Raw genomic sequence first — 27308 nt, 5'->3', positions numbered from 1 at the left:
TTCTAACATAGGTATTTTGACACAAAATCGGACTTTTTCTGAAATAACATACCAATTTTTTTACATATTTCGATTCTACGACTCAAATTATGCCAGAATACCAAGTTTTGTAAAAATCGTACGAATAGTTTTTAAAATATTAGCTCTCAAAATTTTAGCTCCTCAATGTTAATTGAATTTGGCAAATATTTATTAATATCTCTTTTTTATTAAACTTTTTTGATTTTTTCCTCTCACATTTCGAAATTTTGGTTCATTCCAAATAAAATTTACCCATTTTTTGCGTTTTATTTTTTAAATTTCTATTTTTAAATAATTTCTATAGATTTTTCGAAAAACATTTTGAATTATAACCTATAAAATTTTTACCATCATCTTAAAGTAGGTATATTTTTAAGCATATCTGCAAAAAATTAGACTTTTTTATTCAAAATTTTCTAAGATATACACGAATTTACATAATTTCGCGTTTTGAAATTTGGCACCTTTTTTTTGAGCGATAATAACGCCAAATGTGGTCTATGGACTTTTGTTACACTGAATTGCCACAGCTATTTTTAACCTTAAACTTCAAGTAAAATTTTACGGAGAATTAATTATATGACCTTTTTTCCCTCAATGATGCGTAATAAATATTTATTAATACTATATGAAAGGCTATTTTTTTTAAATTATAGATGATATTATTCAAATTTTTAACTATTTTTTTTAAATTTCTCTCGTATCTTTTCTTTTCTTAAGAAAATTAAGAGGAAGTTTTTGTAAGAGTAAATTTTTACCTTCGGCATTTTATCGTCTGCTACTGTACTTCGTTTAAATCGAATTGTCTAAAACTGAGAATTTTCGTTTGATATTTATTTGAATTTTATGACATTAACTGCATAATTTATTTCTAAACAAACTGTTGCTTTTGAAGTGGCTGAAAGAGCGGCTGATACTATTATCCATATTTTTAAAGCACAATATATTTTTATAGAAACATAATATTTAGAATAATCATTTTTTATAAAAGTCAAATTATGATATAAACATACAACCCTCTAGAGACTGAATTAATGGAAGTTCAATGGTTATGTAGAAATGATCTGCAGCTACTTAATGGCTGGATAAGTCAGCAGATTCTGTGGACAAGTAAGAATAATTATATAAACGACACCAACATTCTGGATTCAATAAACAACGAGGATACGATGTTTACTAAATGAATTTAAGAAGTTTTAAAATATAAAAAATCAACTCATTTTTTTCCTAAAATGTATTTTTGTGCGTAGCGTATTTTCATTATATCCTTAAAATTCTAATTTAGAATGTAATTGTCAAGAACTGAATCCTAATCATCAGTACTATAATAAGTAATTATTACGGTTATTAATAAATCCTTCTTATAAAGTAATTGCAAATATTTCAAAAAACTTTCTGTCTGAATGCAAACATTTTTCTATGCAAATATTTTTAATTTTATATTAATCAAGATTGCACACCATATTACTTATTTCCATTTCAATTCTTACCGTCAGTTCTAGTAGAATTTACAAATCAATTATATTTAATTAAGGATTGGATTGGATTATTTAATTATGGCAAAGCACACGAGGGCTATCTGCCTAAAGGGTGGGATGCCTTCGTGGAGGACTTTCTAAGGGAAACTGGCTCGTATACACGTTACACATGGGGAAAACCACGAAACCGCCCATACGGCCAGCCCGTTCGCGGGATTCGAAACTCGAACTGAACTACCAGTGTTCAGCTCAGCTTTACCGCTCGGCCGTTGGTGGGCTATTTATTTAAGGAATGACCATCTAAGTTAAGAAACAGCGTACCGTAACAACATTTCAATTATTGGTTCCGTATCTTTCATGTTACTCCCGATTGGCTAGCTACATGATTTTTAATGAGTATTCGGATTTTACTAGTAACTTCACTTGGAAATCGCGCTTGAACTAGGTTAGTTGGTTATTTGAACATAGAAAGAACATGGGAGCTATTTGATTAAGATGCTTTCATAGAGAATCTTTGTAAAGAGAACCTAAAAAACTAAGAAAACCAACCATGCAGCCTGGGTTAGACTGAGCAGCAAACAATTAGTATTTAACAATCTTTTCTTTTTCAAATGCTAGGCAACTGATGAGGCTCCAATTAAATCTCCAATTTAATATTTTATTTGTAAATATTTAAAATATTGTTGTATTCTTTGACACAAAAAGCAGAATTTAAGTTTTGTTAACTCGTTAGTAAACTACCAAGCCGTAGTGCAAATGAATATTCAATTTCTTTGGCAATAATTGTATTCACTTAATATTCTTGGAATATGAGCTAAAGAAGGAACGTTCTCGGAAGATTAAAGAAGTGTTTAAATCCAGTGATATTAGGTTTGTCTTACAAGCTCAGGATCAAAACAATTCTGCAATTGCCCGAGTAGTTGACTTGTAAATGGATGTGAATTAAGCAGATGACTTTTAATCTTACGTTATTCAGCCAGAAAACGTATTCCAAATGTTTTGTATTGCATGACAATGCATTTTTTCATTATTCAATAACCAGTCGGAGAATCGCTTGTGTTCGGAAAATAAGTATGTATATTCAATCGTCCTGCATGTTCTTCAAATTTGTCTTCTTGTGATTTTTTTTCTTTCTCAAAAACTAAAGTTGCCTCTCAAAGGAAAGTTTTTTGACATTGAAGGGACAAAATTAATATGACATCTACTTTTAGAGGCATGTCAAAAACAGATCTCTACAAACCTTCTCTTCCATTACATGTTGTGCAGTCAGACAAAAAGTTACATCAGCGTAAATTCTATAATCTATTTTTATTACACTCTGATTACTTTATTAACATACAGTGAATATATACTAAATCTTTTACTTTAGCTTAAGTAATTCGGAATTTTTGACGGAATTGTTGTCGGAACTAGGACTTAGAAGATAAGTCAAATTAAATATTTCGATAACCCAGTAAATTCAAGTTCGAAATTTCAATATTTTATTTTCGGAGGGAGGGGAAATGTTTTCAGTTTTGGTCCATTATACTAAGTATATTTGCTTCGATTTTTTATTTTTCCATAAAAGCGAAAATTTTACGCTTGGTATACATATAACGCATAGCTTCAAATTAAAATTTAATAATATACAGAGTGGTTATAATTAAAGTTCCACATTGAAACGGTCATAAAAGGAAAACTACTGGATCAAATGTTATCAAACTTGGAAATCGTGTAAAGGAGGTCATGGGAATTTATTTTCCGCGAAAAAAAGGAAGTTCGAAACCTCACCACCAGGGGGTGAAATGGCGCTGTATGCAATATTGTTAAACGAAATATGGGTCGGAATCTAACTTAACCTTTTGTTAAATGGGTTTAATATGTTGTATACCCTTAAGAAACTTTGAAGTAGGCAAATTACCATTTAAAGACGTTAAATTCGATAAATGTCGAGTGCGCCATCCCTGTAAGTGAGAATTTCGTCCGTGAAAACCACGAATTAGCGATTAGAAAATGGGAGATCGCAAATCACTCTCACAAGTGCGTACAATCTGGAAATAGTTTTCTTACAGATCGCTAATTTGTAATTTTTTAAGCCTGAATTCGGCAATAAAACATGAAGATACTGATTCAAAACGCTTTTAATCGATTTGGGCGAAAGAAATCGCTCATGTTATCTATCTAGTTCCATTGCATTCTCCTACTGCATTCGATTGCATAACAGTCATTTCACACCGTTTACTGTTGAATGACAGCTAGTTTTATAACTGAACCATTTTTTTCTGAAGAGCAGTCAACAGCTGGACCACTGCGATTGCAGCTCACTTAGAGCCAATATTAAAATGTTTCGTGATACATGAACTGTAGTAACGTGGCATTTTAGATACTACGATTTTTATGCAGGGCTGGGCACCACCTCAAGAGTGTCGCATAGTTACTTAGGCAACATTTCACGAATGAACGTCTTATAGGCCAACACTTCCCCTCTTCCCACCAGACCTCAACCTCTGTGACTTTTGTCTATGAGGTTATCTCAAAAGCACTGTTTATGGTGATAATCTAAACAATTTGGCAGAAATGAAAAATGTGATACACTGATAACATTCCTCCTGATATGCTATGTGTAACGTGTATACGAGCCAGTTTCCCTTAAAAAGTCCTCCACGAAAGCATCCCTCCCTTAAAGCAGATAGCCCTTGAGTGCTTTGCCGTAATCTAATAAACCAAACCAAAACCAAACCTGATATGCTAAGAGCTGCTGTTGAGAATTCAGTAACATGATTTAACTTGCTTTCGGAAAATGCTGGACGCTACATTGAACATGCTTTGTAACACGTTTCGGAAAATATTAAACACATTTTAAACAGATGTTTTCGTGTCTTATTTCATTTTTTCATTTAACAATATTGTATACAGCGCCACTTTTCCCCTGATGTTGAGTTTTTGAACTCTTTTTTTTTTTTTTTTTTTTTTTCCCCCGCCGAAAATAAATTCATATAACCTCCTTTACACGATTCCCAAGTTTGATGACATTTGGTCCGGTAGTTTTCCTTTTATGACCATTTCAAAGTGGAACTTTAATAATAACCACCATGTAAAATAAGCTTTAAAAGTCTGACAGTATGGTTCAAGTCCCAACTTTAAAAAATATATATATAAATATAAATTTTTATATTAATTCTCTTAGAAAGCATGTTTTAAGAAGCTAATTTCTCTCTCGCGTTATAGATTGTATAAAAAAACATGATATTTAATATGATTTAGATTGTTTCAGCCGGTATAAGAATCGGGTTACTCTGTGGTACAGAATAAACCCTGCTGGACTGTTTTATTTCTTTGTCATTTAGAAAAAATCTTTTAATTAAAATATTTATCCTTTGAACTTCGCTTTAAACTTTATTTATAGCTAAAATGACTAGAAAATGAAAAGCTGTCTTTAGCTGAAACGCAATTCATATAATTGATGTTTTAAAAAATTGACAAGAATGAATGCAAAATGTATGGAAGTCTAGCAGTCGAAAAATCTTAATTTTCTTGTGTGAGCACTGAAAATAACTGTAGAAGGAAAGAAGAAAATTAGGGAGAAAAGTAAGCAAAAATTTGCATGGAAATTTGGCTGTCAGACGTACCAAGATGTTCAAAAAGTTGGACGCTTTCGAATATACTATCAGGATACTTCAAAGAATTTAGGTGTTCAAAGAGAAAACAGTTGGACGTGTACACCAGCAAATACCATCAATTGAGCTTGTGTTAACAGAAAAGACAAAACGATATCATTGCAGATTAAAGTGAAGAGCGACTGGTTTTAAACTATATGGTTGTGTAAATTACGTTATAGAACATCATATCGTATCATAAATGGTGAATCCCATGATTTCCTCAGTCGAATTATTTGAAGATTCAGGAGTTTATCCAGTGATGTATGTGGATGTCACTTAAAGATGTTTTTTTTCCCTTCCTGATGAAACAGCGGCCGAGCGGTAAAGTCGCTGAACACTGGTAGTTCGGTCCGAGGTTCGAATCCCGCGAACGGGCTGGCTGCATGGGCGTTTTCGTGGTTTTCCCCATGTGTAACGTGTATGCGAGCCAGTTTCCCTTAGAAAGTCCTCCAGGAAGGCATTCCTTCCCTTAGGCAGATAGCCGTAGTGTGCTTTGTCATAATAAAATAAACCAAAACCTTTTGATGAAACCAGTCTTTCCTTTCATCTCATAGCTTCAAAATGTTTAGCCTCTAAAGACTGATAAAGGCTCTGACGAAATACTTCGTGAAGAACTTTCTAAGGGAAACCAGCTGTCATACGCGGTACACATGAGAAAATCCACGAAAACGCCCATGCAACCAGCCCGTTTACCGGAGTTCGAACCCCGGAGTGAACTACCAGTGTTCAGAAACTTTACCGCTCGGCCGTTTGTGGGCCTTTATGAAATGGAAGGTGATAACTTTATTTAAAATGATTGTCAGAAATACCAAAATGTTTCGAAAAGTTGGATACTTTTCAATATACTTTCAGAATGCTTAAAGAAACAGAGAAGAAAAATAAATTTTTCCGTAAAATTTAGTATTCGTATTTTTTTAAATTTAAAACTTTTCAATCTTATGATATTTGATTCTTGCGATTTCAAAAATAAAATATTTGACTAAAATATGAATAACATTTTAAGAAACCAAATGTAGGATAAAATTGTGTAAAGCAATGGGTACTATGATAAAACTGTTTAAAGCAGTGTGTGTATGCAAGTCATCCTAAGTTAAAATATCGGTTATACATCTCTCTTATTTATATATATTTTTTCTGAACGGAACATTGAAAGGTGTGTAAAACTGTGCTTTACTGTATTTTCTCTTTTAATATAGTATGCAGTTTTCAAACGCATCGTAGTCTGGGTTACAAAGTATTCTTCCGAAAAAAAGGCAGTTCAAATAAATAAAATCAAATTCTGGAAAATTGATATTAATAAATATATTTAAAATGCACAGTTCGAAGGAATAAATAGAAAATTTTAAAACAATTATCTGAAGAGACAATGCAACACAAACAATTAAAATAAAAGTATAAAAATTTAAAAATGACCTAAAATAATAGCTATGACGAAATATATATATATAAAGAAAACTATTTGGAAAAAAAAATAAATAAACGCTGCACCTTTATTTACGCAGTTCGAATAGGTAAATAGAAATTTTTAAAACAGTTATTCGAAAAAAAAAAAAAAAAAAAAAAAAAAAAAAACGTGCAACTTAAACAATTAAAATGAAATTCGAAAAAGAAAATATTACTTAAAATAATAAGTTATAATTAAAAATATAATATAAAGAATATTATTTGGAAAAAAGGAACGATGGTGACTTTTTTTCCTAAGGAAACTAGGTTGCTATATATTAAGAAGTTCGCCAAGTGAAGTATTCTTGGCGCAAACTGACAAAAAAGTGCCAACATAAATTTGTGAATTTCTCCGTAAATTTCGCTCCAAATTTTACAAAATTTCATATTTAGGCGTAATTTGAGTCGTAGAATCGAAATATGTAAAAAAATTGGTATGTTATTTCAGAAAAAGTCCGATTTTGTGTCAAAATACCTATGTTAGAATAGTGCTATATATAAATCTAATATATATCCTAAGTCGCGCTTTCGAGACATGAAGAACGCAATTTGAATTTTGTCAATCGGTCCAGTAGATCGGGAGATATAGGACTGTCCCTTTTTTTTTTTTTTTTTTTTTTTGAGCAGTGTACATGCGATGTTATTGCTAAATCCATGCAGTCGTCCGGATGTTTGTTTGTTATTCTGTATCTGAACATTGATTTTAACAAGATTGTTGTTGAAAATCCTCTTTCACATTTTTAGGTAGATCGAAAGCAGGAATTTATCTTTTTAAAAGTTTAACAGTTCATGATTTTTCTGATCTAGGACTATTCAAATGGCTTTTTGTGATATTCTTCATCCTAATTAGGATGAAAACAAGTTATTTCTATTTCTAGATCAGTAGAATTGTTAACATATTTGCAATCTTTTACCATTTTTCTTAAACACTAGTCTTATGTAATGGGTTTGAAGTGAACGTAGTAGTTGGCCTAATTTTAAATACACTCAAAACATCTAATTTAGAAACTAATTTAAGCTCGATGAGATTTTCCAAATGTTTGTTTCAGTTTTCTTATATTTCACGCTTTAGTTCTCCAGATTTTCAAAGTGGCAAAATGTACATTGCATTATGGTAAAAATGTATATTCCTTATATTTGTGTAATATTTTTACAAAATTAATTCTGATTTAAAATTAATTTAAAATACCCTTAAATTCAAAAACTTTAGTTTAGTTCTCTCCCCACCTCAAGTTTAAGATTTTAGTTATTATGTCTGTAAGAATGACTAAATCATAGCACCAATTATGGTCGAGAATTTCCTCATAAGTTTCGTTTCTAGATTTTTAAAATTCTTCTATGAAACTTTTGTAACAGAAGCTGGGATGGAACCCAGGCAGCCAGACAGAATGTCCCTTCCCTGAGTGAAAATTTCTATCATTTCACTGAAAGTGACATTATTATATTTCAGAATAAACCTCGTAACACTAATAAATGTATGTAGATTTTTTTTTTAATGTTTATATAATGCGTGTTTGGTTCTTACAACATTTTGAGCTATTATATTACTAATTCTGTATGTGAGCTAAGACAGTTTAATATAGAACATCTGCTTCAAGACTAAAAGTAAAGTATTTGAATTGTGTTTTACCTTTCGTGTGTTTTGAGAGGTACGTTCTAATCTCCAATTTATGGAATTTCTCAGTATTGGACATCTCACATAGCTGACAAAATTTCATTCCTATGTTTAGGTTTTATAGTACAATAAGTTGAGCATCCCTACATTAGTATATGACTTTGATTCCTTCGAAAGAAAAAAAGTGTATCTTAGTTTTGTTGAATTTTTGATCAAAATTTTAGTATATAGGTAATTGCAATAGCTCATTCACGAAATTTTATTTAAATATTTTTGCAACATTTCAAAATGGTATATCATTCAATGGAATTTGATGTGTTTGGCTTGCTGTAATAAAGCTGGGCTCGAACCCGGGCGGCTAGACAATATGTTCTTTCCCTGAGTGAAATATTGCTATAATTTCATTAAAGTGACGTGGTAATATTACAGGATAATTTCTTGTACATTGGACTAAGCTGTCCTCTCTCATGGATGAGTGTACCTAAGTAAAGAACTTAAAATTAGAAAGAGTTCTTGCGTTAAAATTCTGAATGAAATATTTATTTTATGGTTTATGACTTTTGTTTCCAAGATGTTTTTCGAAATCTGTTTTTAGAATGGTGTTTTTAAGCCCTTTCTAAAAAAAAAAAAAAAAAAGGTATAAAAGTATATATGTATAGCTCTTTTAATGTCAATATATTGCGAGTTTGATTCTTACTCTCTTTTGATCTGTTATGTCACTAATTCTGTGTGTGAATTAAGATAGTTTTATATGTAACACCTGCTTCAAAGCTAACATTAAAGTTTATTTTGCTTATTTGTCATTTAAAATTACCTGCTTATTGACTTTCGGTGCCATCTTTGTATCAGCGCTAAAATTATTGACTTTTCTCGAAGATCATTATCCCTTTTATTCTGTGTATCTGTAATAACTGTATAATTTTTTTTTCTTTCATTGTTCATGTTGTACCCATGCATTAAAAACCTCTTTCGCTTACTGCACTTCTGTCGTATTAGGAAAATCATTTTCTTTTGTATCGACTGCAGTCATGATTTTAGTAACAATGTAGCACGTTGCTGGAATTTAAAACAAAGAAGTCTACTTTTGAAGTTTTATATATTAAGAAACAATATTAGATATTTCTTTTTGTGTATAGATATTCTTTAATTTCAAAGTAGTTAAAATCTAATGATTCCTTCCCCCCTCCCTCTTGGCCATTTCTAGTGTAATTTGTCATCATTTTTGTGCACTCTTGGATTGCAGAACATATCATGAAAGAAAAAGTATGGAGAAATAGTGCAGAGGAAAAAGACATCTGTGGCTGGTAATTCTTGTTTTATATTAACTTTATTTTCACTAGAAATGCTTGAATGTTATAATTTGTAGGTCTCTTTTCACATGTTGCTTTATATTGGAGTTTTACTACTTATTTATTTTACGTGAAAGTTTCACATTATGTTTTAATGTTTAGGGTAGCGTCTATGCATTAATTTCTTAGGTTTTGAATTCCATATTGAAGTGTCTAGGTTTTGAATTCCATATTGAAGTGTCTGAAGTGGTTCTTTCTTTATATTGTATTGTAATATTCGAAGTGAGGTTGAACTGTTAATCACAATATAATTATCAGAAGTCTGAGATTTGTTAGAGTTCTGTTGCTTCTTAGCGGTTTCAAAATTACCGCTTAAGTGTAATTTTTTCCCAAGTGGCCTCCTTTCGCATTACGAGGAGGAGGCTAAGCATTTTCCTCTCTGACTGGCCTAATATTTTCCTTGTCTAACGGGGTCTTCTCTTCCCAACAGGTCAGTGTAATTACTCTGCCTGTGTATAAACCAATTTTGTTTCAGTTTTTTCCGAATTTAGAGTCTGTCTATCAAGTGCTGTTTCTCTTAAAACCATTGAAAGTTAAATGTTGAACAAAAAAGAAATGTAAATAAAAATTTAATGAGTACTCGTAATGAAAGTTAGTGGGGCCAAATTGTCGTCTGTTAAGGCTGTTCAAAATGTGCTTTTTATTAGTTGTTTTAAGCATACTTTATTAAATTTTTCCCTTAATCTGAACTATTTTGGCGTATTGGGAAGTTTTATGAACCTATTTGCGAAGATCTATTTAAAATTGGTTTCACAAATAAAAATTCGTTTTGAAATCAAATCAGAGATGTTTTATTATTATCGTAGTAAAATTCTGCAGGATAACTTTCCACTTTGTTTTGCAAAGCACTCTGAAAGTTTCTTTTGGACGTCTTTCCGTTCTCCAAATGCATGACAGAAATATTTTTTGAGAAAGCAGCTGATGTCTTTTGCTTATAAGAATGATTGATGCAACTGTATGCGTGCCGCTGTAAAGATCACATGTTTTTTCTTTAATTGGGTAATTCTTCACTAGAAGATCAGACATTGCTTTTTGTGTTATTTAACAATTTCTTCATCTTATCTTCAGTTAAAAGCTCTTCTTCATAATGAGCGCTTTTATTATCAAGGGGTTTTATAAGACCCCAATTCTTCTTTTGTAATTTTCTGATTCATTGTTTGACTTCTCTGTCTTCCATATGTGAAAAATCTTCGGCATCGATTGCTTTTGAAATTTGTAAGATTTTTCGGACTTCATTTTCAGTCGATGGAAATTGTTTAACGTAGCAGATAAATTCTTTCCGGTGTTGATGGATGAATGTTGCACCACGTATGAATGAAATTCTAGCAGTGCACAAATAAAATGGGATCGTTTAAGGTACTGCTATACGCGAAATCAGGCTTTACAAGTCTGCGCTCAGCAAGTACCTGCCGTATTAAAAATGATAGACTACGAAATATGACTTGAAGAATTGTATGAGTTATTTGGAATGCAGATTGGGAGTTTAGTCGTGATAGGTAAACAGTCTATACAGATGACCGGAAATAATAAAAATTTAGATGGGTGAACTATAAAGTATTTTACTCCTGGACCATGGATTAGTCATAAACAGTACTTGTGTAAAAACAGATTAAAGTATATGAATTCCCTGTTTAAGAAAGGAATTTCTCTATGACAGTATGCAGTCTGTATCATAGCTGGAACAGCGAGGTGTTGTGTGTTCAGGGAAACAAAATCTGTTATTCTGTAATTTTTCCTGAAAATGTGTGTTTAAATTTTGTTACCTAGGTAACCTATTTTTAACTCTTTCTATATGAAAATGAAACCAAATACAGACAAAGAAATAAAATTGCATTCCTTCCCTTGGTGCAGTTATTAACAACTTTAACTTAATGGGAGCCAATTTTAAGTTTATAAAATTTTGCATAGCTACCATTATATATTGCACTTTTAATATTTCAGTTAGAGGTGCATTCAACAAAGTATAAAAATGTGTGGTATAATATCTTAAAGAAAAGGTATACTCTTTGTATTATTTACAAAAAAATTCAGCAAGATGAAAATTAAATACAGGGAAATCATATTTTAATGTGAAATTTAACATTGCATTTCTTCTGAGAGTTTTTTTTTTCTCCCTCTGGTACATGCGATGTTATTGCTAAATCCATGCAGTCGTCCGGATGTTTGTTTGTTATTCTGTATCTGAACATTGATTTTAACAAGATTGTTGTTGAAAATCCTCTTTCACATTTTTAGGTAGATCGAAAGCAGGAGTTTATCTTTTTAAAAGTTTAACAGTTCATGATTTTTCTGATCTAGGACTATTCAAATGGCTTTTTGTGATATTCTTCATCTTAATTATGATGAAAACCAGTTATTTCTATTTCTAGATCAGTAGAATTTTTAACATATTTGCAATCTTTTACCATTTTTCTTAAACACTAGTCTTATGTAATGGGTTTGAAGTGAACATAGTAGTTGGCCTAATTTTAAATACACTCAAAACATCTAATTTAGAAACTAATTTAAGCTCGATGAGATTTTCCAAATGTTTGTTTCAGTTTTCTTATATTTCACGCTTTAGTTGTCCAGATTTTTAAAGTGGCAAAATGTACATTGCATTATGGTAAAAATGTATATTCCTTATATTTGTGTAATATTTTTACAAAATTAATTCTGATTTAAAATTAATTTAAAATACCCTTAAATTCAAAAACTTTAGTTTAGTTCTCTCTCCCCCCCTCAAGTTTAAGATTTTAGTTATTATGTCTGTAAGAATGACTAAATCATAGAACCAATTATGGTCGATAATTTCTTCGTAAGTTTCGTTTCTAGATTTTTAAAATTCTTCAATAAAACTTTTGTAACAGAAGCTGGGATGGAACCCAGGCAGCCAGACAGAATGTCCCTTCCCTGAGTGAAAATTTCTATCATTTCACTGAAAGTGACATTATAATATTTCAGAATAAACCCTCGTAACCCTAATAAATGTATGTAGATTTTTTTTTAATGTTTATATAATGCATGTTTGGTTCTTACAACATTTTGAGCTATTATATTACTAATTCTGTATGTGAGCTAAGACAGTTTAATATAGAACATCTGCTTCAAGACTAAAAGTAAAGTATTTGAATTGTGTTTTACCTTTCGTGTGTTTTGAGAGGTACGTTCTAATCTACAATTTATGGAATTTCTCGGTATTGGACATCTCACATAGCTGAGAAAATTTCATTCCTATGTTTAGGTTTTATAGTACAATAAGTTGAGCATCCGTACATTAGTATATGACTTTGATTCCTTAGAAAGAAAAAAAGAGTATCTTAGTTTTGTTGAATTTTTGGTCAAAATTTTAGTATATAGGTAATTGCAATAGCTCATTCACGAAATTTTATTTAAATTTTTTCGCAACATTTCAAAATGCTGTATCATTCAATGGCATTTGATGTGTTTTAACTTGCTGTATTAAAGCTGGGCTCCAACCCGGGCAGCTAGACAATATGTTCTTTCCCTCAGTGAAATATTGCTATAATTGCATTAAAGTGACGTGGTAATATTTCAGGATAATTTCTTGTACATTGGACTAAGCTGTCCTCTCTCATGGATGAGTGTACCTAAGTAAAGAACTTAAAATGAGAAACGGTTCTTGCGTTAAAATTCTGAATGAAATATTTATTTTATGGTTTATGACAAGGTGTTTTTCGAATTTTTCAAGATGTTTTTCGAAATCTGTTTGTAGAATGGTGTTTTTTGATCCTTTTCTTAAAAAAAAAAAAAAAAAAAAAAAAAAACTATAAAAGTATATATGTATAGCTCTTTTAATGTCAATATATTGCGAGTTTGATTCTTACTCTTTTTTGATCTGTTATGTCACTAATTCTGTGTGTGAATTAAGATAGTTTAATATATAACACCTGCTTCAAAGCTAACATTAAAGTTTATTTTGTTTATTTGTCATTTGAAATTACCCGCTTATTGTCTTTCGGAGCCATCTTTCTACCAGCGCTGAAATTATTTACTTTTCTCGAAGATTATTATCCCTTTTATTCTGTGTATCCATAATAACTGTATAATTTTTTTTCTTTCATTGTTCATGTTGTACCCATACATTAAAAACCTCTTTCGCTTACTGTACTTCTGTCATATTAGGAAAATCATTTGCTTTTCTATCGACTGCAGTCATGATTTTAGTAACAATGTAGAACATTGCTGGAATTTAAAATAAAGAAGGCTACTTTTGAAGTTTTATAAATTAAGAAACCATATTAGATATTTCCCTTTGTGTATAATTATTCTTTAATTTCAAGGTAGTTAAAATCTAAAGATTTCCCCCCCCCCTTGGCCTCTTCTAGTGTAATTTGTCATCATTTTTGTGCACTCTTGGATTGCAGAACATTATATCATGAAAGAAAACGAACGGAGAAATAGTGCAGAGCAAAAAGACATCTGTGGCTGGTAATTCTTGTTTTATATTAACTTTACTTTCACTAGAAATGCTTGAATGTTATAATTTGTAGTTCCCTTTTCACATGTTGCTTTATATTGGATTTTTACTAGTTATTTATTTTATATGATCGCTTCACATTATGTTTTAATGTTTAGGGTAGCATTTATGCATTAATTTCTTAGGTTTTGAATTCCATATTGAAGTGTTTATTTGGTGCTTTCTTTATATTGTATTGTAATATTCGAAGTGAGGTTGAACTGTTAATCACACTATAATTATCAGAAGTCTGAGATTTGTTAGATTTCTGTTGCTTCTTAGTGGTTTCAAAATTACTGCTGTTGTGTAATTTTTTCCCAAGTGGCCTCCTTTCGCATTACGAGGAGGAGGCTATGAATTTTCCTCTCTGTCTGGCCTAATATTTTCCTTGTCCAACGGTGTCTTGTCTTCCCAACAGGTCAGTGTAATTGCACTGCCTGTGTATAAACCAATTTTTTTTCAGTTTTTTCCGAATTTAGAGTCTCTCTATCAAGTGCTGTTTCTCTTAAAACCAATGAAAGTTAAATGTTGAACAAAAAAAGAAATGTAAATAAAAATTTAATGAGTACTCGTAAAGAAAGTTAGTGAGACCAAATTGTCTTCTGTTAAGGCTGCTCAAAATGTGCTTTTTATTAGTTGTTTCAAGCATACTTTATTATATTTTTCCCTTAATCTGAACTATTTTGGCATATTGTGAAGTTTTATGAACCTATTTGTGAAGATCTACAGATTAAAGTATATGCATTCCCTGTTTAAGGAAGGACTTTCTCTATGACAGTATGCAGTCTGTATCATAGCTGGAATAGTGAGGTGTTGCGTCTTCAGGGAAACAAAATCTGTTATTCTGTAATTTTTACTGAAAATGTCTGTTTAAATTTTGTTGCCTAGATAACCTATTTTAATTCTTTCTATATGAAATTGAAACCAAATACAGACAAAGAAATAAAATTTCATTCCTTCCCTTGGTGCAGTTATGCGCAATTTTAGCTTAATGGGAGCCAATTTTAAGTTTATAAAATTTTGGTAAGCTTCAGTTATATATTGCACTTTTAATATTTCATTTATGAGTGCATTATACAATGCATAAAAATGTGTGGTATAATATGGTAAAGAAAATGTATACTCTTTGTATTATTAACAGAACATTCAGCAAAATGAAAAATAAATACCTGAACGAAAGCAGGAATTTATCTTTTTAAAAGTTTAACATTTCAATGATTTTTCTGATCTAGGACTATTCAAATGCCTTTTTGTGATATTCTTGATCTTAATTAAGGTGAAAATCAGTAATTTATGTTTCTAGATCAGTAGAATTGTTAACATGTTTGCAATCTTTTACCATTTTTCTTAAATACTAGTCTTATGTAATGGGTTTGAAGTGAAGGAAGTTATTTGGCTTAATTTTAAACACACTCAAAACATCTAATTGAGAAACTAATTTAAGCTCAATGAGATTTTTCAAATGTGTGTTGTAGTTTTCTTTTATTTTGCGCTTTAGTTCTCCACATTTTCAAAGTGACAAATCGTAGATTACATTATAGTAAAAATGTATATTCCTTCAATTTGTGTAATATTTTCACAAAATTAATTGTGTTTTAAAATGAGTTTATAATACCCTTTAACCCGTTCAGTACAGACGTGTGATCATATGTGCATCAGCAGCGAACATTACCTCAAGGCCGGGTATGTCATATTTGAATCGCCATTTAATTCACTGCATCGACTGGGTGTACCACATTTGACTATTTAGCCGCTAGATGTAGCTGTATGCCTGTTATGGGGAAATATAAGGAAAGTTAAGTATGATTACCTTCATTCCTATGCAATGATTTTTATTTTTGGTATTTTGTTTCCGAATGCGAGTGAGATTTGTGGGTGGGTGTTGAGCAATGTAATGTCACTTAAACGGGCTCTCCCTGCATTGAGGTACCATTTTTATTTTTGGGATATAGTGAGGTAGAGGTTCTATCATTAGAGTATTTTTATATTATTATTACTCTGATATTTTTCCTTCCTTGTTTTTATTTATTTTATTACTCTTTGATTTTTGGTGCTTTGTGATGAATATTTTTAATCCTCAGCGAAACATACAGGGGTTGGACAAAAATATGGAAACACCTTTAAAAAAACATGTTTCTTTGCTTAATGTGGTGTAGGAAACTCGTTGGCATCAAAAACAGCTTGCAGTCTTCTCGGAATGGATAAATACAGTTCCTGTATGTTTGCCAAGGGAATATTATACCATTCTTCCTGCAAAACGGTGGCAAGTTCAGATAACGATGTTGGCGGTGGATAACGAGAACGCACTTTCCGTTCCAATGTAGACCACAAAGGTTTGATAATATTCAGGTCTGGTGACTGTGGTGGCCAGGGGAGATGGGACAACTCATCCTCGTGCTCAGAAAACCAGTCCTGGACAATGTGAGCTGTGTGAACAGGGGCTTTGTCGTCTTGGAAGACACATCACCATCGGGAAACAAAGTTTGTACCATGGAATGAACTTGATCGGCCAAAATGTTCACATAAGTCTTGGCAGTCATGTGCCCTGACACAGCTATCATGGGGCTAGCAGAGAGCCACGATATGGCTGCCCAAACCATAACAGAACCCTGCCATGTTTCACTCTTGGCAACAAGCAGTCTGTATTATAGGCTTGAGATGGCGTTCTTCAAACGTAAACTCGGCCAAAAGTGGGAAACAATGTGAAAGAAGACTCGTCAGACCATATTACTCGCTTCCACTGCTCTATAGTCCAGGCTTTATGACTTAAACACCACCTTTTCATGTTACGGGCATTAGCATCACCGATGAGTGGCTTCTCAATTGCAGCACGGCCAGCAATTCCCTGTTTATGAAGCTCCCTTCCAATTGTTTTGGTACTCACAGGGTTCGGTAACACAACATTCATTTCAGCAGTAACTTTTGCAGCTGTGGTCTTCTTATTTTTCGTCACAATTGCTCTTAATGATCGTCTGTCACGATCACTCAGGACACACTTTCGTCTGCGCTGTTATTTAGCAGATGATGTTTTTCAGCTTTTCAAATATGCGGAATAAATCTTCGATACAGTACCTCTTGAAACACTAAACACCTCGGCTACCTTGCTTACGGAAGCACCTACCATACGTGCTCCAACAATTTGCCCACGTTCGAAGTCTGTTAACTCTGACATAATGCAATGACAACCTCACATAACAGTACTCCGACAACAACTGAACTGTTTAGCACATTTACGAAGTTGTATAGGTGGCGTCAGTAGTCAAAAACGCCAGCACCACCTACATATTTCATTAAAATCAATCTTTCTTTTCAAACATGCATTTCACAAGGTGTTTCCATATTTTTGTCCATCCACTGTATATCTTTTTTTAATGGCAAACGAAAGCAATCTAAACTAAATGTGTAGAATATACACAATCACTAAGTGTTGAGTAATGTAATGGGTCATTTTATATAAACAAATGAATGTAGAATTTATTTTCAAAACATGAGGAGAGCACAGATATTGCATTATTAAAAGCTTTATTTTACTAATAAGAAATATATAAAAGTAATAAAGATAAGTCAGGTAAAAATTAATATTGCAGGTGATGTCATGATAGTTAAACTCAGTCCACAGGATTCATGTAATGATGAACATTTCATATTTTTATTATCGGTTAAAGTGAAGTAGATGTTCAATTATTAAAGACTTTTTTATTACTCTTTGAGTTTTCCGGCATTGAGAGGAATATTTTGTATCGCTTAGTGAAAGTTTTTTTTAATGGCGATATGAAAGCTCTATCTGACCGTATAACATATACAAATGCTAAATGAGTCAAATTTGCTGAGTAAAATATCAGCAGATATTATATTCCAGTGACTAATGCAAGGTTGGACTTTGTGTACACCTATGTTTCAAAGAATATCATACACTGTCTCATTTTGAAACATTGCTTACTTTTCGTTGTTTGCTCGTTGAATTTTTATGAAACATGGTTTTAATATTTTTTAATTGTGTGTTGTGTTAAATAAAATTTGCGATTGTTTGGATATTTTTCCATGTATATTTATTTGTGGGAAAAGGGCAAAATTATATTATTTTAGAAGGAGTATTTTATAAAATCTTTAAGGAAAATATAATAATAAAGGTTTAGAATTAGTTCTGATGACTACCTGAATGTTCTTCTCATAATGTACCCAAAATTAGAAGACGAATTTCATTTATCCTTTTTTTTTTTTTTTTTTTTTTTTTTTTTTTTAAGACTAAATTCTACTATGAAACTTATGTTACAGAAGCTGGGATGGAACACGGGCAGCCAGAGAGAATGTCCCTTTCCCGAGTGAAATGTTTCTATCATTTCCTTGAAAGTGACCTTATAATATTTCAGGATCAATCCTCGTACACTAATAAATGTATATAGATTTTTTTAATGTTAATACAGTCAAAAGTCGTTAATCCGGACACCCATAATCTGGAATGATCTATAATCCGGACCTCAAAGCTACAAACTTTCTGCGCATGTGTTGTGCGTACGGCAACGCAATTGATAAACAGACGGCGCGCAATGAACTGTAAGTTGATCTGTCAGCACTATCCTTATCTTCAGGGCAGATGTTTTTATTTTATTCGGCTTATAATGTAGATTTCATCTCGATGTACTCAGTCTTTGATATGATTTAAATCAAATTCCTCGTCATTATAAATATCACGAATACAAATCAAATAGTTTTCTGGTTGCAATTTTCTACTTTTGACTATGCGTAATGTATGCTTTACGCATGCACGCGTTGAAAGAAATGTTTAATAAAGTAAACAAATAAATATTAAGCTTTTTTTTTTTTTTTTTTTTTTGTAAATTTTGATACCCTTTAGATCATAATTGTTCTTTATTTCATAAATTACGGTTTCATATTTTTCATTTTATAATTTCTGCATGCCATCTTACCAGATTTGAACTAATGATCTATAATCCGTAAAAATCGATAATTCGGAATCGCCGAAGTCCCGACGAGTCCGGATTAAAGAATTTTGACTGTATAATGCGTGTTTGATTCTTACAATATTTTGAGCTATTATATCACTAATTCTGTATGTGAATTAAGACAGTTTAATATAGAACACCTGCTTCCAGGCTAAAAGTAAAGTATTTGAATTATGTTTTACCTGTCGTCTGTTTTCAGACGCAGGTTCTATTCTACAATATATAGAATTTCTAGGTATTGGACATCTCAGATAGCTGACATAATTTCATTCTTATGTTTAGGTTTTATAGTACAATAAGTTGAGCATCCCTATATTAGTATATGACTTTTGTTCATTGGAAAGAAAAGGGAGTATCTTTGTTTTCTTGAATTTTTGGTCAAAGTTTTAGTGTGTAGGTAATTGCAATAGCTCTTCCACAAAATTGCATTTAAAATTTTTCCAACATTTTAAAATGCTGTATCATTCAATTGTATTTGATGTGTTTTGGCTTTCTGTATTAAAGCTGGGCTGAACCCCGGGCAGCTAGACAACATGTTCTTTCCCTGAGTAAAAATTAATTCTGTTAAAAATACATTTATGTCATTAAATGAAGAGGTTAGATGAAATATTCAAATCGTCTAGCTTCTACATTTAGTTTGACAGTAAAAAGTCTGAAAATAATATTAATTCTTTGGTGAAAAATATCTTTATTTATACCAAGTGTTGCAAATCAATCTTAAGTTATTTCTCAGAATAATATATAAAAACTGTTACCCTCCATCTACATTCCTGAAAGTAAGTATTAAGTATTTAACAAATAGATTTGATCATATTTTATGCATCATGCAGACTATATTTCCAGCTCTTTCATTAAAGTGCAATTTATTTTCAGTGTATGAACATGAAATATCTTCTAAAATACTGTACAAGCCCAGTCACTTATTCGAAATTTAATTCAGTTTTCATATAAGAATTAAAATTTGCCAGACAATTGCTTTCTTAACAGTTGTAATTTAACACTTTTGACTTTAATGTTTCAGAAATTTGCTAAATCGAGTTTATCTTTGTGTGACCTTGCATCAAAGGCACCGATAATAAATTTGTTTTGGCATTCACTGGTTAAATTTTTAAAGAAAACTTATTGATGTAAAAGAAGGAACAAATTATACTTATCTTGGTAGTATGTCTTATGATATTGTCTTAAGTTATCGCGTCTTATGGTTATTTATGGTGTCTCATGATATTGCAGTAACTTAAAGTGCATTTCAAAGAACTTGTTGTTTCTTAAGTTGCATAACCTATTTTCATAACTTCTTGTGATCTTTATGTTTTACTGTTCCATGTTATCAAATATATATAAAAAGTAAATTTCTAATTAAATATTCTTCCATTCACAGCACAGTGATATAATGTGTGTTCGCATTTATTATACAGTTATGATCATTATTCATTATAGAGTTTTATATATTTATTATATGTATTTAATTTATATCATTATGTATTATATAATTTTGCTTTTAGAATACAGTAAGACCCCGCTTAACGCTGTTTCGGTTTAGCGCTCTTTTATTTCAACCCGGGATTCCACGAAATCGCTCGCAGCATATGGGGATTCCCCGAAATATTATGCAGCGATAGGTTTCAAATACATATCCGAAAGAGTGTACTTGTATTTCTTGTTTGGTGCGGTATTGTACAGACATATTTTGAAGGGGTAAATGTGGAAGATGTCGAAGAAATAATTCAAGAAGCAGCAGCTAGTCTTTCTAATGATGAGCTCAAGGAATTAACTGAACAAGAAGAAAACAAAAATGTTGACAGCAGTGATTCAGAAGAAGAGCAAAAAGAACTTTCGATGGCGTTTGTAAAAAGGACTTTGTCTACCATAACTGAAATAATGGATCAATTCATTGAAAATGATCCGAATTTTGACAGGAGCTCAAAAGTAAGGCGTGGTGTTAGAGATGCTCTATCCGTTTATGAAGAACTTTTAAGAGAACAACGCAAAAGAAAAAGGCAAACAACATTAGATGCTTTTGTCACAAAAAGGTAGAACACTGAAAACGCGGAAGGCTAACTAAATATGACTGACTTAGAATTTTATTTGTTTTTTTTTTAAGAATATTCGTTTTGTTATTTATATTTTGTTTTTATTTTTGCAAGAAATAATAATGTGGTATTAATTTGGGCTTTAAGAAATAAATGTTTGGTTTTATTTTTATTAAAAAAACATACTTTTTAAATTTAATACCTAACCAATTTCCTAGCCATCTTCCCCTAACACCAATATTTACATGTAAAGATAGCCTCGTTTAGCGCTGTTTCGCATTACGCTCTACTTTGATGGAACGTATCCCCTGCGTTAAGTGGGGTCTTACTGTATATCACAATATATAATTTGAATTGCTTATAGAACTATTATGTTTTTCATATGTTAATGAGATCTGTGTGTCTTTTAGGTTAATTATTTTCACAAAGGAATTAAAATAAAATCATACCCTTTTAATGCAATTCACATTTTATTATAAAAAAAAAGAATTTTTTAAAGTCACATTTGATAACAATATAAAAAATGTTGACAGAAACTTTAAAATTATTCCTATTTTTATTGGCAAGTTTAAATATTCTTCACAAAATTCCATTTCTCAGCACACACCATCACAATTAATTTAATCAGTTTCCAAATAAAAATTAAATTCAGTATGTCGCGGAGTAAGTAACAGAAGTAGAACTGCATGAAACACACAAGAACATATCCATATTTAGCCAATCACTATTCATTTCTAACTGTTAATGATTGAATAAAAGAAAATACAAGTATAAAGTTCTATGAATAAAAGAAGAGTTACACTAAAGAAATTTTTTTTTAATATACATTACATCTTAATTCTATATAATTATTCTTTTGTTTTTCACTTGCTCTTGACATTAGTTGATGACAGCTGATTCATGTCAGAAATATTGTTCCTTATAAAAAAATACACACATAAATTTTATGTTTTATTATATAGAAAAATCTATGTACTCTTCTGTTATAGGGACTGGATTCAGAAATGTATGTATGTGTGTATGCACTTTTATATGTGTGTTTATATACAAACATACATGCATACGTACATATATACATGCATATGTGAACGCATTCGTACATACATTTCTGAATTCGGTCCTGATAACAGAAGTGTACCAAATTTTGCCGCAGTTGTTAAATGAATAGTCTAAGGTAAAATGGTTATGGTTTATTTGATTACAGTAAAGCTTGCTCAGGCTCATCTATACCTAAGGGTGTAGATGATGCCCTTGTGTAGTGCTTTCGATTGAAAACTGGCACACATTAATATTACATGTGTATAATCAGCTATGAAATATGCACCAAGAAACTGAAATTGTCAACAGTAATTTAGTATACTTTATTCTGTGTTACATACGAATAGTACATTGTTTTTGGACAAAGCTATATAAAGCATACACAATCAACCTCATTCAAATACTAAATATTTAAGTATTTTCTGATTATCCAACCCCTAGTTTCAGCATTTTATAAAAGTGTTAGTTTTTTTTTTATGCATTCCTGGTACACGTGCGACCAAAGACAGTGCATACAAATGGTTATATTATACAAATGGTTATAATTTTATAGTTAACCGTTATTTTGCTGGCAAATGCCTTTTTTATTATAATTATTAGAATTCTGGAGTCTATGTACTTAAAAGAAAGAAAGCGTTGTCTTTCTTTAAAAATACAATGTTTTCCGTAAGAATAAAGAATAAAAAATGTGCATTATATGAAATTGTACTTTTTAAATGATCAAATTTCTACCAAAGTGCTTTTAATATTCTGTGATGGATGGAATTCTCTTATGAAAATTATGTTATGGTACTTGAAATGGTTTCTTGTTTGCTTAAGAATTTTAACCAGATAATGAAGCTCTTACAACAAATTTTATCTGATTAATGTAATTTATGCCTTTTTTTTTTTAAATGAAATGGCTGTTGTATATAATGATTGTAGTTGTTTATCTAAGAGGTGTGTTATATTTTCGCATGAAACTGTTATGGCATACTAAAATTCATTTGATAATTTTTTTTTTTTTTTTTTTTTTTTTTTGTTATTTTGTTTGGTATTATGTTTCTGTTGCAAAGATATTAAGGTATATTGATGATTATCTTCAAACTCCTAATATTTTTACTCAACCTTCGACCATTTTGGGCAAACATAAACTGATAACAATGTATGTTAGCCCCAATAATGGATAAACATGATATCGAAACATACTCATAAATTCTCGTTGGTTTCTTATAGCACTGAGAAATTTTTAATAAACCACTTTTACCTCTTGATTATCGAACCAAATAAATTTCCCCAAATTTCCACAAGTTTCAATATATAATTTTTCAAAGTTTTTTATACGCTATAGCTGTATAGTTTCTGTTGATCATGTAACTCAAAAATAAATATATGTTTCTCCAAATATATGTCAGAATAATTTTTGTAAGAACAATATTTCCATCAATCTTCTTGACTGAAAGGAAAACACATGTGTAGATAATGTGTGAAGTTATTATAGCATAAAGACATGGCACCAATTTTACAACAAATCTGAATTTTTTTTGTGTGTGTCTTTCTTTACTCTAAATGCTATAATTTATTCAGGAAATTTAAATAATTCTTTGGCATAATGTAATTTATATCATCTATGTTGCTACAATTCTGTTTCAGTACAAGACCATTATGTCAGTGTAAGATTTCGTAAGTGGAGACTTGGTTTCTAATCTTTGTGTAATATAATATGGAGAAGCTCTTACTGTGAATTTTGATATGTATAATTTATTCTTGTATTAGATTGAAATGGACTCGGTGTTTTCATTTAGGATGTTTCATATTCAAAGAGTTAGTTCAGTGTTTCATATTCAAAGATGATGAAGTTCATACAATGTTATTAATTAATAGACTTATCACACAGACCTTTTTAATAGACTTATTCTTAAATTTTTTGTTCAGACATAATGTTACTAATTAAAAACAGCATTAGAAAAGCAAATCTGGTTAAAAGAAAACTTCAATTATTTTTAAAATTGATATTTTATATTTAAATGCTTTTGTTAATATAAAAACAACAATAAACGCATTTCTAAATAATAAGGTTATTAAAAATCCTTAAGAAAATTTGGAACATTTATAAAGGTTTGCAAGGTGAAAACATCGATTTTGTTATCATTCACATGGATTTGACATGTTTTGAGTATGCTCCTGCTGGATTGGTAGAAGCTTGGTGATCCTGTTATGAAAAAATCTTAACAGATAAAGATATAACATGTGAATATGGAATCTAAAGGAAAGGTAAGGTTAGATTAGGGTCTTTGAATATGACTAAGCACATTGGTTATCAGCCTGAAGAAGAATGCTTTATGAAGAACTTTATAGGGAAAACTCGCTTGTATTCGAAAAAAAAAAAAAAAACTGCACTGCTTGTTCACCCGGATTTGAACTGAGATGGAACTATCAGTTTTAACCACTCGTAGGACAAATCTAAAGAAAATGCTTGTAATATTATGTAATCAAAAATTAACTACACGCTATATGGCAGGATTGCTTTATAGTACTGAGTACTGAGGTAGAAAATACTTAATCTGCTTTTTTTTTTTTTTTTGAAGTGTTTGGTAATGGTATTATTCATTTCATGTATTTTCTATAATACATATAGAACACTAATATTTCTTTTACAAGTGTCTTTTTTTCATTTTTAGGTGCTTTGCTTGTTGATATTCTCAGAATTGCATCTGATAAGTAGTGCTATTATGTATATAATAGCCAGTGCTTAAATTGCATCAGAGCCCAGCTCCGGTACTTCTCAATTTTTAAAATAAATTACAATTCTAGCTGGAGCGCACCGGAGCCCTAACTAAGATGAGGTCCGGTACTTCATTTTACAAAACTGAACTACAATTTCAAGGGGAAAAATGTAGAATTCCTAACGTTTTAGTTTAACAATAAGCAGATCTTGCAATACTCAATTTCCCTAGAAATGCGAACTAATGAGAACATGAGACGTTCAAGTAAAGTCCCCTCACTGACATTCGGAAACCTTTCCCTTTAGGAATGGCAATAAATTTGGGGGACTTGAGTAGGAACGCGTAAATTTCTCGCCATGCTATCGTATCTAGTGTATTGTTATCGATGGTTAGAGTTAGTTATCCTCGCAGGAAGGAAAATTTGTGTTCTTAAATGTGCGTAAAGTGACAACGAGTACAATAAGAGTGAAATACTGCAAAAAATGGCTCATTGCTTCTATACATCGTCTTGTCACAGTATCCAAAAGTGTAACCAAATACGGGGAGCGAAAAGTGTAACCAGTAACTTTATCAGGTTCAATGTTTCTTCTAACCTTCTTCGGAAACATACAATGACCTGACTAGAACAGAGAGCTTACTAAAGCTATGTTCACTAATTGTAGTAAGTAGACAGGATACAGACGAAGGGTATACAAAACCCTTTATTTTTTTCTTTATATACAATGACTTCCGTACTTCGGAATACAATGACCCTCCACTCGGGGTCTAACTTAAAAGATATCAAAATAAAACTAAACTCTAATTTAACTTTAGAATAAGATTGGCCTTATAATAACAGAAAGCGTATGTAGCACAGAGACTGTGAACACTACAATACGTTTAATTTATCAAGAGGATTAAAACCTCTGGCCTGGAAGGCAAAGTAGCAACTGCGTAACTTCTAAGGTAAGCGGCCTGCTTCGAACTCACGGCTTCCTCTCTTCTGCTTGGCAAAAAGGCCACACTTAAATACTTGGCGTTCGCCAGACAACTTTGCATAAACTCCTTCACGCTTATAATTCTGGCCGGAAGTAGAAAATAAGAAGTGATAGTAAAGATTTAAAATAAAATAAACGTTAGTAAAACTTAAGATCCTTACATACTTCCCGCCAGAGTTAATTAGTTTGAAACTGAGGTCTAAAACGACCTTGTTGAAAACTTTTAGCTCTAGAAACTAACGCGAGGCCAAACTTTTACAATCATAACTTAGCTAGAAACTAGAAAATTTTAAAAGAAAGAAATTTGTTACAATAGCAGCTCCCGGAATATACAACAATCTTTTTTCTTTTTCATCTGTACTGCATCAAAACAGGAGCTTTATTCAATTCTGGTTCCTTCCAGAGATCTGGAAGGAAAACTAGTTTAATGAAATGTTACAGAATGACATTGAAAATAACATATAGAATATACTTTTCTTAACATTCTTATTTCATTCATGACTATTTTAATTATCTCTCCCCGTGCTCTCTGACATGTGTTGTAAAAACACCAAACACGAATGTGTTACTGTCTATGTGTTCAACACTTCCTCCTACAATCAAAACACTAATGTGTTAAAATTCAACATACGAGACCTCTTAACACACCCTAATTTCAACTCTAGACCCTGAGGTACTATTCTGAAAGTGGCTAACTCTAAAGTGTAGCGTCAGAGAGCCTAACTACATCATTCAACCTTTAACACATATTCACCATGATTTAATCTTTACAGTCACACGAATAACAAATTTTTTAACATTACTTTCACTTTTACCATATCACGTTATTTCTAAACATTCAAAATAACAGTTCACATGTATACAAGAACATATCAAGATGCCGTTAATTTTACACATTTGAAAACATACATTAGTAGTACATTGTTAACTTCTATTCTTTTCAAAGCAAGTGCCAATTCTTTCTACATTGAAATAATACTACATTTCAAAAAGTCTTTCAGACTAAAACTTCTTTCTCGTTAGAATGTTTTAAATAAAATTTATACAATAACTTTTTACAATATTTAAGTCTTTATACAACGCTATTATACATCAACTTTAGTTTTACGCGCGAGTAATTGAAAAACATAATAAGAAAATCGGTCAACTCATTTCTCGCCCTTTTGGCGATAAAGGTAGACCTCGCATGAGGTAAAACTTCTTGAAATCTGCCACTTGCAGTAAGAATGAAAGATTAACTTAAGTTTGTAAAGTAACATAAAATTTTACTTATCTTTGTAATATTCAGACATCCTTTTCTGGGCCCAGTCTTTAAAGGTGCTGCAGACCGTAGCTTGGTTGATCCTCCTTCTTGTACGGGCTCGCCCTTCAGTGCTTTCCTCTGGAAGCTTCCGTTTTTCACCACTACGGCCACCCTTGAACATCTTCCTTCTGTCCTCTGCTTGTGGTCTTCGCCGTTTGAAGGCAGCTGGTCTTGGTGGAACCGGGAAACTTCTGTCGTGATCCTGCTTGGACCTCGTTGTTGGCCGTTCAAATTTTTCTTGTACTTTTTCCTCCGCCGCTGATGGCCCTTCCGCAGTTCGGCGACTTT

Source organism: Stegodyphus dumicola, chromosome X1 (assembly GCF_044657685.1).
Source record: "Stegodyphus dumicola isolate Sdum_Otavi_A_Nest chromosome X1, ASM4465768v1".
In the NCBI taxonomy this organism is placed as follows: Eukaryota; Metazoa; Arthropoda; class Arachnida; order Araneae; family Eresidae; genus Stegodyphus; species Stegodyphus dumicola.
Note: the sequence above shows the minus strand (reverse complement) of the source record.